The sequence below is a fragment of the Henckelia pumila genome, unplaced genomic scaffold, assembly GCF_033568475.1.
Source record: "Henckelia pumila isolate YLH828 unplaced genomic scaffold, ASM3356847v2 CTG_123, whole genome shotgun sequence".
Classification (NCBI taxonomy): domain Eukaryota; kingdom Viridiplantae; phylum Streptophyta; class Magnoliopsida; order Lamiales; family Gesneriaceae; genus Henckelia; species Henckelia pumila.
The window spans coordinates 1-7351 of NW_027331765.1; positions in this window are offsets into that span (position 1 = coordinate 1).

A 7351-nucleotide genomic window follows, 5' to 3' on the forward strand; every position below is an offset into this window, starting at 1 on the left:
CCCTAAACCCTAAACCCTAAACCCTAAACCCTAAACCCTAAACCCTAAACCCTAAACCCTAAACCCTAAACCCTAAACCCTAAACCCTAAACCCTAAACCCTAAACCCTAAACCCTAAACCCTAAACCCTAAACCCTAACCCTAAACCCTAAACCCTAAACCCTAAACCCTAAACCCTAAACCCTAAACCCTAAACCCTAAACCCTAAACCCTAAACCCTAAACCCTAAACCCTAAACCCTAAACCCTAAACCCTAAACCCTAAACCCTAAACCCTAAACCCTAAACCCTAAACCCTAAACCCTAAACCCTAAAACCCTAAAACCCTAAAACCCTAAAACCCTAAAACCCTAAAACCCTAAAACCCTAAAACCCTAAAACCCTAAAACCCTAAACCCTAAACCCTAAACCCTAAACCCTAAACCCTAAACCCTAAACCCTAAACCCTAAACCCTAAACCCTAAACCCTAAACCCTAAACCCTAAACCCTAAACCCTAAACCCTAAACCCTAAACCCTAAACCCTAAACCCTAAAAAACCCTAAAAAACCCTAAACCCTAAACCCCCCTAAAAAACCCTAAACCCTAAACCCTAAACCCTAAACCCTAAACCCTAAACCCTAAAAAACCCTAAACCCTAAACCCTAAACCCTAAACCCTAAACCCTAACCCCTAAACCCTAAACCCCTAACCCCTAAACCCTAAACCCCTAAACCCCTAAACCCGAAAAACCCCTAAAACCCTAAAACCCTAAACCCTAAACCCTAAACCCTAAACCCGAAACCCCAAACCCCAAACCCCAAACCCCAAACCCCAAACCCAAAACCCTAAACCCTAAACCCTAAACCCTAAACCCTAAACCCCAAACCCCAAACCCGAAACCCTAAACCCGAAACCCCCAAACCCCCAAACCCAAACCCCCAAACCCCGAACCCTAACCCCTAACCCCTAACCCCTAACCCCTAAACCCCTAAACCCCTAACCCCTAAACCCCGAAACCCCTAACCCTAACCCCTAACCCCTAACCCCTAAACCCTCACCCCCGAACCCTAACCCCTAAACCCCTCACCCTAAACCCCTAAACCCTAAACCCTAAACCCTAAACCCCTAAACCCCTAAAACCCTAAACCCTAAACCCCTAAACCCCTAAACCCCTAAACCCGAAACCCGAAACCCCAAACCCCAACCCGAAACCCCAAACCCCAAACCCTAAACCTAAAACCCTAAACCTAAAACCATGAACCTAAAACCCCTAAACCCTAAACCCCTAAACCCCAACCCCTAAACCCGAAACCCTAAACCCTAAAACCCTAAATCCCGAAAACCCCTAAAACCCAAAACCCAAAACCCTAACCCCTAACCCCTAAACCCTGAACCCTGATTAAACCCTGATTAAACCCTGAACCCTGAACCCTGAACCCTAAAAACCAAAAACCTAAAAACCAAAAACCAAAAACCAAACCCCAAAAACCCTAACCCCTAACCCCTAACCCCTAAACCCCCAAACCCCAAACCCCAAACCCCAGAATCCCTAAACCCTTAACCCCTCAAACCCCTAAACCCCTCAAACCCCTGAACCTTGAACCCCTAACCCAACCCCTAAACCCTGAACCCTAAAACCTAAACCCTAAACCCTAAGACCCTCAACCCTAAGTAAAGAAGAAGGTGCATCTTTTTTTCGAAAGCTCATCACATAAGAACTTCAAAGTTAAGCGTGCTTGACTTGGGGCAATTATAGGATGGGTGACCCCCTGAGAAGTTTTATAGACATATGAAATTTCATGCAAATATCAAAGTTAATACTTACTTTTTTATTTGTAGCTATATATTTTTCTTTGTAGGTACAGCTCTCCGACCTCATTTTCGGAGTTTTTTGGAGTTAGTTTGTTCCCTTGTCGTTCGCTTTGCTTCTTCAGGGAGATGGATTTGCCAGGCGTTCACTGTGGTTCCCCCTTGCCTGGTTCTTACTGTTGGATGGTTGTTATGTGGGCGGCCTTTCGTGCCCTTTGTTTTTTGGATTTCCAGTCTTCTTGGGCTTTTGGTTATGGCTTGAGTTCCCTTCGCCATTCTCCTGATATTTTTGCTTCGGGTCTGCTGGTTTGCGGTCGCTCCTTCTTTTTCCAGGCGGCCTCTGATGTATAGTGACTTCCCAGCTGATCGTGACTTCTGGACATATTTCTAGCGTAGCTGTGATCTTTTGTTCAGCTCAGGATGATGCCAGCCACTTTTTGCGCCTCAATGTCAATTTTTGATTTTGCTGATGTAACGCCCAGAATTATTTAATTTTGATCCGAGAATATTTAATTTGGGAATATTTGGAGTTTTGATTTAAATTCTAATATTCTTAAATTATTTAGGATTATAATTGAATAAATTGAGAAATTGAGGACTGAATTGCAATTATTGCATAGTTGAGGGGCCAAAGTGCAAATTCCTTATTTGGGCTGGACACTTGTGATTTTTCCTAGCACTCACGTGTGAAACACCATTTCTTCCATCATATTACTCAGCAAAGAAAAAAAAAAGAAACCGAGAACAAGAACAGAGAATTTCCAAAGCTTCTTCGTCTTTTTCCAATCCACATATCTTGAGCTACGGATATCCGATTTTGATTTCGAAAGATGTTCTGGAATCCTCGCAAGAAGACCTTCGATTTGATGTAAGTTTCTTCTTTGTTCATCAATGTTTGACAGTTCGAAAATGACAGGGATCAGAAGCTGGTATTGACTTGATGTTGTTGAGCTTCTATCTTTGATAATCTTGAAGTTGAGTTGAGAATTGGTTGTTATATCATGTTCTTGTGATGTTACAACTATGGTTCGATTGATATACCTGTTGATATGTTGGGTTTGAAGCTTCACCAGCTGATATACATGTTAGAAATGTTGTAGATATGTGCGGAATCGCCGAGTTTGTACCGATATGCCGTCGAACTCTTGATTTGAAGTGATTTGCTATTATTCTTGAACTTAGAAGTTGCTGAACTATTAGCTGATGATTCCTTGATTGTTATGATATTGTTTCAGTGCATAAACAGAGTATATAAACTCAAGAATTCGACTCCGAAACCGATAGAAGATAGAACAAGGTTGGTACAGTTTGTCTTGAAGTTCTTGTTGAAGTTTGGGTTGATAGTGAGCAGACTTTGAGATGAGTTTTTGGTGATTGATCTTGTACAGACTTTGACAAATTCGAAGACATCCTAAACACCATATCTGAAAGGTAAAAGTGGACTACTATTTGATTAGGATTACAACTCGAGATGGTTTGTATCGAGTTTCCCTAAATCACATACTTGTTTGCTTAATTGCTCTTATGTGTTTTCATTTGAGTTGTTGAATAAGTTTTTGATGTTATGAATGTCTTGATGATGATATATGTTGCATTCATCTTGAAGACTTATTCCTTGATTTTGAAATGAACGGAAACGTTCGAATAGACGATTTGTGGAATCGTATATGTATGGCCTGGGTGGTTGTTTTAGCCTAGCGTCTGATTTGCATATATGATTGCTTCAAAGTCTAGAGAAGAAAGATAAGTAACCCCACCTCGATTGGGAGAGTCGGTGGATTAGTTATGATATCTACTTCTCGGGATCCCAACCGACGAATGATGAAATGAACCTTGTTTTGAAAACATGCATTATATTTACTTTTATATCATGATTTTGATATATGTTTGTATGCATGTTTAGTTGCTTTTACTGGAAAATCTATTTCTCACCGGAGTTATCCGGATATTGTTTTGTTGTATGTGTCATTGCAATAGGAGGGAGTGGATCCGGACAAAAGCGGAATTGAAGAACAAGGGAGGAGAGAATATAGCGTGATGATCCAAGTTAGAAGTTGAATGAGCTGTCATGTTGTAGAATTGAGCCTTAAACATGATCTTGTTATAGCTACTTGATTCACAACTTATAGATGATCTAGTTGTGGTTTGGTTGATGTTTATAGGATTTGAAATGTTATGTAAATCCTTTGAATCAACTTGGGTATCATGATCTTGAATGGTATAACAATGCTTCTTGCTTGTTGTGATAACCTTGTTTATGTTTTAAGGCCTTGTATTGATCTATTTGTATCCATTGTATAGCATGATAGATGTTGATATGATTTAGATCATGTATGAGAACATTAGGAGTTGATGTTTGGATGGAAATGCATGAAGAACAGTTTTTGACAGCAGCTGAGCACCTTCTTTTTTCTCTGGTGCAGTGGCCTGCGCACGGCCGAGCTATTACTCGCGCGCGCGCGAGCCCGCCCTTGAGGCTTTGGGCTCATTGGCCTGCGCGCGCGCGAGGGATGATGCCCGCGCGTGCGCAGGGCAATCCATTTTTAAAAAAAAAAAAAATTTATTCTTTTATTTATACATTGATTGTTGTCTATTATTGTTGATTAATGTTTATTGAGAGATTAGAACTCGGGTCGTCACAGCTAAGCTTGAGTTGTGGATCTCTACTGGCTTTTTGCTGCACAGGACGACTGCTGACGATGACTTAGTTAGTTGTCTTTGATTTTTTCTGTATTTACTTATTTCCTAGGGATGTTCTGGTTGTATTTTTTCCGATACCCTAGCTGTTCTGATATTACTATTACCTTTGTATAGCCTTTTGGGGAGGTCTTGGCCTAGTCCCCCTCCTCCGTTAGGTTTTATTTCTTTCGATTTTATATGTTTATATACAGGTAGGGGTCTGCCTAACCCCCCGCTTCCGGCGGTGTTTGTCCCCCAAAAAAAAAAAAAAAAACCCTAAGCAAAGAGAGAAATTTTACGTTGTCAGACCTCAATTCACAAAGCAAAGAGAGAAAATTTACGTTCAATAATTCAAGGAATTTCTTAAGATTTTTATGTAGCCGTTCGTTGCTCCCTTGCGTTTTAGAGACATCGAAGACAACACTGTATGAAAAGTATTGTTGGAAGATTGTTTTTTTTTTTCTACAGTTTTGGCACACGAAAATTGCATCTGATTATTTTATTATCCTGAATTTTTTAGGAATATAGACAAAATAAAATCTTCCCCTATTGAGCTAGATTTTGGGATTTAGTTAGATCTAATTAAGTCCAAATTTTATCATGGACTCAAAGATAGGTTCCACCGTTATATGTTGGATTTCCCGTAGATGGATCACTCATCCCATCGTTAGGCCATCCGTTATGTCTAGCTCCACGCTCCAATTGTTTCATTATTGGGCGTAAGAGAGGTGTGTTGATATGTTAGTTGTGTCACAAATCGGTTGGGTAAAAATCCTAGGAACTTAACATATAGACAAAAGACAATCATCTCCCCTTAAGCTAAATTTTGGGGTGGAGTTAAAGAAAATTTGTTTTTCATAAAATTCATAACTATTGTTTTTTGTAAACTAATCTATGTCTTTCTTGTGGTTATTTGGCTCTGAAGAACCGCACGGTTACTAGTTATTTGTACATCATTATCTCTAAGTTTAACTTGTTTTATTTATTTATTATTGTTTTACTATTCTGATGCATGTTATCCCTTAGTGTTATCAACACCATAAACAACACTAACTCTTAAACGAATTTAAAGATAGACCTTCCAAAGCAATTATTCCTTACAAAATATGAGAGGGCAATCAGCTCAATCTTAATTAAACAGTTTGAAAGATTATGCAACAATATCTTAGGTGTCATAAAAAGGACTTGGAAATATATAATCTGAAAATCAAAACAATAATAAAAACTTAAAATATTTTCCTTCGCAAGCCAAAGGAAGATAATTTCCCCCGCTAAAACAGAGAGAGACAATTTAATACAAAAATGTTGAATGAACTATAAAAGTAAGATAATGCTCCGTGTACATAGAATTTTATATAGAGGGTTACACGATTTTTAAATAAGAAAAGTAACTCAAAATTCTTTAAAAATATCTTTATTTTCAATTGTTTGTCTTGCTAAAAAAACTCTTAGCAAAAATATTATTATTTTTTATTTTATTATTTAATGTGTAGTTTTAGTGGTGTCAAAATTGAACCCGATCCGAGTTGACCAGAACATTATCATATTAAGGTTGGGGTTTTGGGTTCAGGGATAGATCCGAAATATTTGATTTTTTTTAATTTTAAAAAAATTATTAAAATTCACATAATAATAATCAATATATTTTTATTTAAATACATAATAAGAAATCTCACCTACTTTTATATAATTTAAATTATTTAATTTAAATTTAAAAATTTAATTGTATGAATTTTAATATATTATTTGTTGAATCCGATATTTTGGTGATAACAAACAACAACTCATTGTATAGGAATGTGCTGCCAACCATTGTATTTCAGGAACCTACTACAACTTCTACCGAAAGCTTGTCAACCGCCTTTGCTCTCGACCGGCTGAAGTCACAAGCCTATCAACTGGCTATCAAAACCAGCAGAGGATAAATCTATCTACCGGAAGCTTGTCAACCGCCTTTATCTCTCGACCGGTTGAAGTCACAAGCTTATCGACTGGTTATTCAAACCAGCAGAGGACAAATATCTCTACCGGTAGAATGCCAACTGCCTATCTAGATATCTCGAGACAAGTACCTGTGACAAGATGTTCTTTGCAGGATCTTTTATTAAAAGCAGAACCGGCGTTTCAGAAGATTTGTTGACTCCTGCAAATCAAGACAACAGGTTGTACCAAAATGGCAAAAACACAGAATGACTGCAGATAAAGCATTCGACCGTTTATTCCAGTTTTGGATCCTGGAAGTTGTCTGCAGTGTACGATCCTCATGCAGAATCATCAATGCATTTATGAGCATTAAATGTGCATTCAATGCAGCATCAGAACGTTCAAAATAAAGACGTTGATGATTGACCTATATAAAGGGAAGATTGCTCAAACAACAATAAGAAGTGAGACGAGACAACGAAGAGAGACAAGCAACTCAGAAAAATTTCAATCACTTGACTAATATCAGAAGTCCTCATCTGATATACTTGAGCACACTTACAAGATCATTCATCTGCTGCTCAAATAAACCCTCGCCTACAGTTCACATATCTGATCGTCAAGGATCATCCTAGGGTTTTCAAGCCTCTCGACCGCTCTGCAGTCTGAGAAGCTCAACTCAACTATACTCAGTGTTGAAGAGACTTGAAGCTGCTCTGAAAGCTTCCACCAGTCTGATAAGAACTGAGAATCTTATCTGTGTAAATCTAGGAGTTTCGGATTAGGCATTGGATAAGTCCTAAGTCTGAAGTGGGTGTATTACAAGACGTTGTAATAACCAAAGTCTTCTAGTGAATTCCTTCCTAAGTGGAAGAAGGGGAGACGTAGAAGGATTAAGCCTTCGAACTTCCATAAAATCGTGCTTTAGCATTTACTGCAACTTATCTCACATCCTGCTCA